We start from the raw sequence: 10,785 nt of genomic DNA on the forward strand, positions 1-10,785 counted from the left end.
GAATGTATATATATATACACATTATACATATATGTATAACTGAATATGTATATACAAATGTATAACTGAATCACTTTGCTGTACAGCTGTAATTAATACAACATTGTAAATGAACTATACTTCAGTTTAAAAGAGAGTGAACATGTTCCTCTCCCAGAAGCATGAATTCATGGAACGACAACTCTCAACCAGGACTCACCCTCCCCTCATCTTCCCTGTGTATCACCCTCATGGTAGGCAGAACTGAGTCTTCTAAGGATGTTCTCCAAGAAAAGTTCTGGTTCCCAAAGTCCATTTCTCTGCACAGAGATATTTGGAATATGTGAATGTGGAAAATAGCTCAGAAAAAAAGAGCTAAGCCTTCTAAAATTCTAACCATGCAATTCTTGAGGTTAAGAGAAAAGATCAATTGCTTTTGTTTTTTCATAGCAAATCTAAAATTCCTCTTTTCAACCAAGTTGATAAGGGAAATATCATTGGGAAATATGAGAAAAACAGTTTCTGAATTGTAGCCAACCTGTCCAAACGCCAGAAGACATTATGATCAAACTTCTAAGTTGAAAGAAATCGAGACAGCGAGGAGTTTACCCAGACCCACGTTCATCATGACAAGCACAGTTCAGCCACTACAAACGCAGTGCCACATATGAGCTGGTAAGAAACCAGAGAGGGTGCTCGCTTTGGCAACACATATACTAAAATTGGAACGATACAGAGAAGATTAGCATGGCCCCTGTGCAAGGATGACATGCAAATTTGTGAAGCATTCCATATTTTTCAATCACAGCAGGATCCTCTATGATCCACCTCCCAGAATTCTGGAAATAAAAGCAAAAATAAACAAATGGGATCTAATTAAAATTAAAAGCTTCTGCACAACAAAGGAAAATATAAGCAAGGTGAAAAGACAGCCTTCTGAATGGGAGAAAATAATAGCGAATGAAGCAACTGACAAACAACTAATCTCAAAAATATACAAGCAACGTATGCAGCTCAACTCCAGAAAAATAAATGACCCAATCAAAAAATGGGCCAAAGAACTAAATAGACATTTCTCCAAAGAAGACATACAGATGGCTAACAAACACATGAAAAGATGCTCAACATCACTCATTATTAGAGAAATGCAAATCAAGACCACAGTGAGGTACCACTTCACACCAGTCAGAATGGCTGCGATCCAAAAGTCTACAAGCAATAAATGCTGGAGAGGGTGTGGAGAAAAGGGAACCCTCTTACACTGTTGGTCGGAATGCAAACTAGTACAGCCACTATGGAGAACAGTGTGGAGATTCCTTTAAAAATTGCAAATAGAACTGCCTTATGACCCAGCAATCCCACTGCTGGGCATACACACCAAGGAAACCAGAATAGAAAGAGACACGTGTACCCCAATGTTCATCACAGCACTGTTTATAATAGCCAGGACATGGAAACAACCTAGATGTCCATAGCAGATGAATGGATAAGAAAGCTGTGGTACATATACACAATGGAGTATTACTCAGCCATTAAAAAGAATACATTTGAATCAGTTCTAATGAGATGGATAAAACTGGAGCGGATTATACAGAGTGAAGTAAGCCAGAAAGAAAAACACCAATACAGTATACTGACACATATATATGGAATTTAGAAAGATGGTAATGATGACCCTACAGGTCAGCAAGACAGCAAAAAACACACAGATGTGTAGAGCAGACTTTTGGACTCTGAGGGAGAGGGTGAGGGTGGGATGATTTGGCAGAATGGCACTGAAACATGTATACTATCATGTAAGAAACGAATCACCAGTCTATGTTCAATGCAGGATACAGGATGCTTGGGGCTGGTGCACGGGGACGATCCAGAGAGATGATATGAGGTGGGAGGTGGGAGGGGGGTTCATGTTTGGGAATTCTTGTACACCCGTGGCGGATTCATGTCAATGTATGGCAAAACCAATACAGTATTGTAAAGTAAAATAAAGTAAAAATAAAAATTAAAAAAAAAAGAAACCAGAGAGGAAGCCTCCGTGCAGAGGAACTCCCTCATGAAACTGAACATGGGCCAAATATTATATTCAAAGGTAACTTACTTTGACATAGATCAGCATTTGTTGACCTATGGAAAGTTGTTCCAAACAGTATGCATGTATGATTGCATCCTTATAAAGCTTTGTGTGTATTCATTTTATCTTAAGTTAGGAAAATAAAATTTACATTTCCTTTTTTTGGTAAATCTGGGCAGTGAAGTTAAAAGATTTCCACTTTCCTTTTTATAATTCTCTGTGTTGCCTGTATTTTTTACATGTATTACCTTTACAAACTACAGGCATTGGTCAGGGTGGGGGAGCAATTTATGACTAAGTTTCATGTTAACCTGATTCACTTTTCAATTCATTCCTTCAGTCCTCCATTCAGCTGTCTGCTATCAGTTTGGGAAATGCACCTGTGAAAGATACATTATTTACATTATTTATTTAATGAGAATTTCCCATGTTCCTATTATAGTTTAGGGTTTTTTAGACATTGAATATTCTTCTGATAGTAAGGTCATAAACTGCACAGAATGCAATCTCCTTTTGTTATCAATAGTTTAAGTTGGTCCTATGTAAGGACAAAGAACATCTGTTGTTCTCAAGATCTTTTACAGAAGGCTTTATAACAAGGTTTATGACTATATTCTGTCACAAAAGGAAACTCAGGTTCTCAAACATGACCCACAGCACATATTTCCCTCTGTGAGAAACTCTGTCAGCCCCACAGCTCTTTATCCAAACGCAATGGGAAAAGTGTTTATCTTCAGAAATAGGTGCCATCTTCACCTTTAAAGTAAATACAAGGAAGTAGAAATTTTACCTACAAATACTAAACCGTAAACCCTTTGAAGGTGGAGACCTCTTGATTACTCCCACAGTATGTAGTAGAAGCCCACTAATCTTTTGATTGGATGAATGGAATTAAATCCCAAGGAACTTGAGGAGTTCCTTCTTTAAGGCATTAGTCTGCTAATTACATCATCCATGGTTAAAGAAAAACAAGAGTATTTGTGCTGCCTCTGATGACATGGTAACATTCCATGGAAATAATTCAGTGACTACCTGCCCAAGTCTTCCATACACCAGGAGAAGAACCTAGGGAATAACACAAAGTCTCACCAGAAACAAAAGAAATCTGTTTTGAAGCAGAGTATAAGCATGATTGATAACCGCCCCCACCATTCCACTCTTCCACCACACCCAACTGTTTTGAATTGAATAGTAACCAGCATGGAGAAGGCAATGGCGGCCCACTCCAGCACTCTTGCCTGGAAACTCCCATGGACGAAGGAGCCTGGTGGGCTACAGTCCATGGGGTCACTGAGTCAGACACAACTGAGCGACTTCACTTTCACTTTTCACTTTCATGCCTTGGAGAAGGAAATGGCAAGCCACTCCAGTGTTCTTGCCTGGAGAATCCCAGGGACGGGGAGCCTGGTGGGCTGCCTTCTATGGAGTCACACAGAGTCAGACACGACTGAAGCGACTTAGCAGCAGCAGCAATAATTAGCATGAGAAGTAGAAGTCTCAATAATACCAAACAGCATAAAGACATGTTTTCAGTATTTATTCCAGGGAAGAACTGATAAAACATCAGATAATCCTGCTCATTTTGAAGCTCTAATACAGACAAACCTGGAGATGGAAAATGTTCTGAACTAGTACAAATAATAATAAGCTGTCCTCATAAAAGCACTCTTTTTTCTTTATTTTCTTCCAGGGCAAAACTTGTCATGAATTACTTTAATTAATTAAGATTTCAAGGAAACGAAGGGAAAACAGCAAAGCTCTGGACAACATGGCGAAGATGATCACTAGACACTCCACAGACTGGCCATCTCTCAAAAACCCAATTTAACATTTAGAAATGTTATTTTTACGTAATATTTCACTCCCCATTGTACCACTGGAGATTTACAGGAAAGGAAAGCGAAGTCACTCAGTCATGCCCAACTCTTTGTGACCCCCATGGACTGTAGCCCACCAGGCTCCTCCATCCATGGGATTTTCCAGGCAAGAGTCCTGGAGTGGGGTGCCATTTCCTTCTCTACAGGGTCTTCCCAACCCAGGGATCAAACCGGAGTCTCCCACATTGCAGGCAGACAGTTTACCGTCCGAGCCACCAGGGAAGCCCTTGATCAATGGAGATTTACAAGCTATTAAGAAATAGTAGGCTTGATAATGAAATTTTGTTAACATTCAGTGCTAACAAATTCAGTCAGTGCTGAGTGTGTGTATGCTGGATATTGTAGTCTGAAGTTACAGGTTACACTATCAGCCCTAAATCAAATAAAAGCAAATGTTTTTTTCTCTAATTTACAGATTTGTCACTGTGAATACCTGTGACTTACTGAGTATGTCACAAAGGAATGAATCACTCTAATGAGTCTGACAAATGTCTTATTTGGGGAAACATAAAAATTTGCCTCACAGAGAAAGACCTTAACAAACAAACACACACAGAGTATGAAAAGGTGTCCCTAAAAGTAATTTCAGTAAGAGTGACAAAGGGCCTTTGATTTGGGGATTTGTCCCTGGAAAGATCGTGCATGCATGCAGGAACTCAGATTCCATCTGTTGCTTTAGACTCAACAGACTTTATTGTATTGACTTTGTGCTCTTATCTGATGGTGATAAATTCCCACCAGAGTGAAACACCAGCGTAGCCAGTGACCCCTGCTGTTCAAATCAGACTATGGAGCATGCCTTTCTTACCAGAAATGCCCTGTGGCTTCTGGACTGCCCTCTATGAGTGACTTTGGGATTTTGCACTTTCCATTCAGGATTCCCTAATGTGAGTAATTAAGAGATGCTTCATTCCAAGAGTCTCATCAGCAGTTGCAACACATCAGTGAACAATAAACTACTGGGACCCCAGGAAGAGAGGGGGAAATTGGGAAGAAAGAGACAAGGAAGAAGAAAGGGAAAGTACCCACAAGTTTCCTTGCCACGCTCAGGATCTCTTTAAGTAAGAATGCCCAGCGGACTAGGTGGGGGGACACAAATTCCAAGTTTCTGAAGCCCCAAGACCAAGGAATCACTACTGTTCCAACAGACTCGAGACTTCCAACTGTAAACAAAAAGTTTCTGGGGAGGACACCTGCACTGAACAGAAATACAATCTCCTTCCAGCCACTGAACCAAGCCGGGTGCCTTTGGCTTCATCGGTTAGATTTCTTTGTTTTGATTTTGTTGTGTTGTGTTTTGAGGCAGACCAGGGTTGCAAGTAGGACAGACCATGTGCTAGTTCCAATCTTAGAATACCCCACATGTCTAGGTCATTTTCCCACTGAGGGAAGAAGAGAAGGAAAATGAAAACTGGTGTCTCCCAGAGCAGGCAGTCTCAGTAATGAGCCTCTAGCTGTTCCTGGGAAAAGCATATCGTCAAACAGCTTTCTCAGTTCATCCCAAGTCGGCTTTCCCCTCCAGGACTGGGGAAGAGCAAGAAAAGGATCTGTTGCATTAGTAGACGATCACCGTAGGTGTAATTGTGTGTGTGTGCGTGTGCGTGTGCGTGTGCGTGTGTGTGTGTGTGTTTTACCATTTTGGAGCGAATGTTTTTCAATCGTTTCCTACGGAGCTCCAAAAGCATCCATCCATCCACACTGCCTTCAGATCTTTCTCAAAGAACGAGTTCGCTGTACTTGATACCAAAAGACTCCCACCCCAAAAAAGAGAGTTCACGCAGATCTCAGCAATTACATGTCTCGCTTCGCGGCCCAGTAGGGCCGGGGGACAATTCCTGTTTCGCCCCCAAAGAACCGTCACCCCAAGCCCTGTGCCTGCGCTCCGCCAGAGCGCCGACCGCAGACTTGGTCTCCGCCGACCCTCCAGCTGCCTTCCTCTGCCTGCTCGCCGAGTCAGAGACTCCCTGGGCCTTTCGCTCGCTCTTGCAGCTCCGATCTCGGGCCCGCTGGCCCCTTAGATCTTAAAGAGATACGCGAGAGAGCTCGGGTTAGTAGTTGGTAAACTGTTCGCTCTCAGCCTTGACTTTTCTTAAAAGGCGAGAGGCAAAGGCTTTGCTGTTGCAGACCGGGACCTCGGTATCGGAAATCCGCAAGTGACCCGCTGGGCTCCGAGGGCGGGAGTCGACTCGCCCAGCGCGCGTTTGCGCCCTGCACTTTCCAGTCCAGCGGCCGTCGGCGTCCCAACGGTGGGTGCAAGGGAGCCCCAAAGGCGAAAGAACCAAATAATTCCGGTTCCTGCTGCACATTTTTTTTTAAAAGAAAACCTCACGCCCAACGTGTAAAAAGATAAAATAGCTCTCAACTGAGCCAGTTGAGTAAAGGAAGTCGATTCGCAGCCCTCATGGGGAAACCATCTGTTTTGGAAATGGCGCCCCCACGTGGCCGCCGCGAACCCCACCCGGGGACCTCGTCCCAGGAGAAGGTGACGTCACCCACACAGCCCGCAGGCGCGCGGCCAAAGCCAAACCTCCGCGCAGCCCCGGACGCCCGATCGGTCCGCGGGCATCCCCACAGCCGCCGAGGCCCCTGCAGCTCCAACAAGCCGGGCCACGAGCTGTGTGACCCGGTTCCGGTTACTTCACCTCTCCGTGCCTCAGTGACTACTCCTTTTCAAAATGATACTAATCACACCCACCTGCCGAGTGGCAGTGAAATTTCCGGGTACAGGGGAGGCACTCAGCCGGCCTGTTAGGGCTTCGGCGCGGGGAGTGCTTCCCCAGCGCGCTCCGGGCTTGCCCTCTGTAACTGCGTTCTTCCCCACTCTCGAGTTGGTGTAAAGGCTTAAGTTCCAAGAGGCTGTGCATTTTAACAAGGAGAGTTTAAAGCCAAGCTCCGCAGTGTAGAGGAAGAGCGGGTCAGTGGCATGGACACTGGGGGCTAAGAAGCTCGTTTTCAATTCGAGGTCCCCCTCCACCGGTGCTAGATCAGGAGAAACTAAGACGTCGGCTTATTCCAAGTATTCGTGCTCCCGCTTCTTGCCTGCACCCCCTCTCGTCCGAACTCTCTTTACTCTCCTATTCTCGAGGGCCTGGGGTGGAGGGGACGCGTTTTCCCGGGTTCCCCGCCGAAGCAGAGCAGACGCAGGGGTCCGGCTGCCCCCGGCTGGGAGAACGCCTCCGCCGCCCCCGCCCCAGGGCAGAAGCTCTGAGCATCAGAGTGAGGGTCCTGCCTGCCCAGAAACTCTTCCAGCCATCACAGGTTGAACCAAGCAGCCGAATTGTTCTGGGAAGACTGACAGGAACTTTTTTTGTGCCTCAACATTCTTCAGTGCCTCGACAACAGAAAACTAGCAGAAAAAGAGGGCCAATCCAGAACACGGGGTTGTCCAGGTTCTCAGGCCTACAGGATTAGGGTGGGATGTGGTTCTGTGTTTGGGGTGGGGAGAGGGTGGGGAGGCCCCCTCCAAGGAGTGGACACCCACCACTGCTTACCCTGAGTGTGTGTGTGTGTGTGTGTGTGTGTGTGTGTGTGTGCGTGTGGCGAGGGTGAGGAGGCTCTCTGAGGAGTGGACACCCGCCACTACTTACCCTGAGTTTGTGTGTGTGTGTGTGTGTGTGCGTGCGTGTGGCGAGGGTGGGCTCTCTGAGGAGTGGACACCCACCACTGCTTACCCTGAGTGTGTGTGTGTGTGTGTGTGTGTGTGGCGAGGGTGGGGAGGCTCTCTGAGTGGACACCCACCACTTCTTACCCTGAGTTTGTGTGTGTGTGTGTGTGTGTGTGTGTGTGTGTGTGTGCGTGTGGCGAGGGTGGGGAGGCTCTCTGAGGAGTGGACACCCGCCACTACTTACCCTGAGTTTGGGCGAATAGTTTCCGTTCCTAAAACCGACAACCACTTATTTGACCCCAGAGGAGTAGGTTGTGGATTGGTGAGGAAGGTAACATTGACTCTCGTGTGGAAAACAAAGAGAAGTCTGACGTGTTCCGATCAATTGCATGGATAGGAGGAGGCCCGCAGGCCCAGGGGACAGCACGGAGCACAGAGGAGTCCGGGTCACCGAAGGCGCCGCCGGGCTGCCCCGCGTGCGCGGCGGCACAGAGGCCCGGGCCGGGGAAGCGCGCCGCCCCGGTCACCAAGCGCCGTGTTCGTGCGTCTTTCACACAGACGAAGGGCAGCGCCCGCGTCCCGGCCTTCTAAGAGGTTACTCCCCTGTTCGCCGGCAATCTGCTTGCCCGGCGAGCTCCACTGTCAACGCGCACACGCGCTAGGCCAGGCGCGGACTAGTTGCCGAAGGGAAAGGGAGCAGGGCGCCACCCGAGGCGGAGAGGAAGACGCAGCGCGCGAGGGTGAGGTCTGGGCAGGGTGGCGGGGTGCGCGGAGGGGCCGCGACCCCGGGTCCGGCAGGGGACCCGGCCGCGATGCCCGGATCCACGGCACACGCGGCGGCGATGCCGACCCTCCTGCGGCTCCCGGCGCCCCCTGGCGGCCAGTGGGGCCGCGCGGGCTCTCGAAACAATGCCTCAGGCCGCAGCGGCCGAAGGGCGCCTGGGTCCCCAGCCTCTCCCTGGCACTCGGCCGCTCACCGCCTCGAACCACCCCCACTGGCTTCCAGCTCCTTGTTCCCCAGGCTCTTGACCGCCGAAGGCCTCTGAGAAGCGGAGGCGACCCTGGGGAGGGCGTTGGGGCTTGGGGCGGTGGAGGTGGGAGGGCCATCATCCCAGCCCCGGGCCCAAGTTTTAACATCTCTTAGAACTGAAGCTTCGATCAGCTGCTAGGTTCAGTGTGCTTCTGTTTTATTGAGGTTTATTTTTCAAAGTACTTTGTACTGCGGAGCGGGGCTTATTAGTTAGACCCGAAAAGACCCAGGACCCTTTCCGTGGAGGAGCGCGGCCTTTCGCTGACGCGGCTGGCCCTTCCCCGGCAGAGCATCGGCGCGAAGGAGAAAAGATGCAAGCTGCTCTTTAGGGACCCAGATGTTTGGGTCAGAATCAAAAGATATTCTCCTTACAGGTGGCGATGTTTCTGCTGTATTCACGGCCAGGAGAAAACACTAAGTGGGCTTTCGCCACCCACACATTAACCCCCTCCTCTAAGCAGCGGCGGGCGACTTGGGCCTGGAAGGCCGCCAAAGCCAAAGCATCTTCCGGAAGGAGGGAAATAGAGAGGCTGAGGAAAGAGCCTACAGATGGCTCTGGGTGGCTGGGAAGGAATAACAATGCGCCCACCTTCCATATGAAAGACCCGTGGCGGCCCGCTCTCCGGGAATTCTCTCTTTGGACCTGCACCGCTAAATTGCCAGGGGGGCTTAGGGGGCGGAGACGATCAACCAGCCCCTAGGGGAAACGGGGCGATTGGGAGAAAGGAGCCCCCCCCCCCCCCCCGCCACACACACACACACGCACACGCCTTCCTTCTGAGGCCCCCTAGCCTCGGGTTACAGCTGTGAACTTACTTTTTGGAGTCCTCCACGAGCTGGAGTCCCCAGCTCCGCGGGTCCACAGACAGACCTCTTGCTTCGCCTCCGTACACCTGGCGCCCTGCACGGTGCCCGCTGGCATTGTGTAGGACGAAGGAGCGACCTCTGCCAAGGCTTCGTGGGCGTCAAGGCAGAGCTTCTTCCCCTGCCCCCTACCCCTTCCCTGCCTGCCCACCTGGCGCACTTTCTGCCAGCCCCCTGTGCCCAGCACCAGCCTTCCCAAACTGTGCCCTGAAGGCACATACCCCTGAGTGCCCGCCGCCAGGTACGGAGCGGGTTAGAGCGCGCGGTGCTTTCGGGTCTCGAGTCTTCCGGTTCATTTCGGAAGGGGAGGCAGGTCTCTTCTCCCAAACCGGGAAATGGGCAGTCATGTGTGATTCTGACAAGACTCTGTAGAGGCGCTTCCACAGTGACAAACTTTTCCAGACTTACCCCCAACACAACACCCCCAGCGTTTTATTGACATTCCCTTTTTCATGCAAAAGTTTTGCTCCGACGACTCTACTTGTATAAATTCTCTGCCTTTTGAAAGGGCAGGCGGGAGCACTCTGCACGGGTGGGCCAGACTGGGAACCGCGGCTAGGGATCCGAGAGGAAAGCAGCCTCGCCGAGCGGCCTCGGGCAGGCCGGACCCTGGCGTGGACTGCGGGCACAAAGAGAGGGCCGGCAGCTGGCTGGCGGCCGCCGGGAATGCAGTTCCGCCCCGCAGCCCCGGGCCCAGCAGAAGCTTCGGGCTGGGGTCAGACAACCCCCCGCCCGGGCCACGCGGGGGGCAGTGCGCGTTCCCTCGGGACTTGGCTACGAGGCCGCCGTTCGCGTCCCTCCATCTCCCTCAGCCCGCTCCCTGCACGCTCACTGCTGGGGCGCAACGGCCAGGCTCTTCTATTGATTGTTTGCTTGCTGTTTACTGCGGTCCTAGAGCGCGCGCCTGGCAGCGTCCTGGGGGGCGGGGGGAACATGGGCCGGTGGGCGCCGCCAGAATTTCCTTCCAGGGGAGCGCGTGAGGGGCATTCTCAACGGAACACCAGACGCGGAGAGCAGTGACCAACCCTCCTCGGATTACTCTCCACTGGCTCCTCCCTTGCTCCCCCCCACCTCCAGATTTGCATAAAAAAGGCCAAGAAAACTCTGGCCGGGCCCCAGCTGCGGCTCACTCTGCTGCCCCGGGTCGGAGCCCACCTGGAGCTGCGCGCGGGCTTTCAGCGCGGAGCCCAGCGCAGAACCTCGCCCGCGCAGTCCCCCGCGCGCCCGGCGTCTCGGCGCTGATTTCCAGGCCCCGGAGCCGCGCCGAGCGCTGCGAGCGGACCCGGGAAGAGCTGCGGCCCCCGCCGCCGCCGCTTCACCGGCTTGGCTCCCTCCGCCCCCCGGGGGTCGCGCACCCACG

General features: G+C 50.9%; 1 non-coding gene across 1 annotated transcript; it reads left to right on the forward strand.

Moving 5' to 3' along the window:
* The first annotated feature begins 671 nt into the window (after nucleotides 1–671).
* Nucleotides 672–778, forward strand: LOC138094199 (U6 spliceosomal RNA). The gene has a single exon (XR_011146229.1). It is a non-coding gene; the product is annotated as a U6 spliceosomal RNA (small nuclear RNA).
* Nucleotides 779–10,785: the final 10,007 nt, after the last annotated feature.

The sequence above is a fragment of the Capricornis sumatraensis genome, chromosome 17, assembly GCF_032405125.1.
Source record: "Capricornis sumatraensis isolate serow.1 chromosome 17, serow.2, whole genome shotgun sequence".
Classification (NCBI taxonomy): Eukaryota; Metazoa; Chordata; class Mammalia; order Artiodactyla; family Bovidae; genus Capricornis; species Capricornis sumatraensis.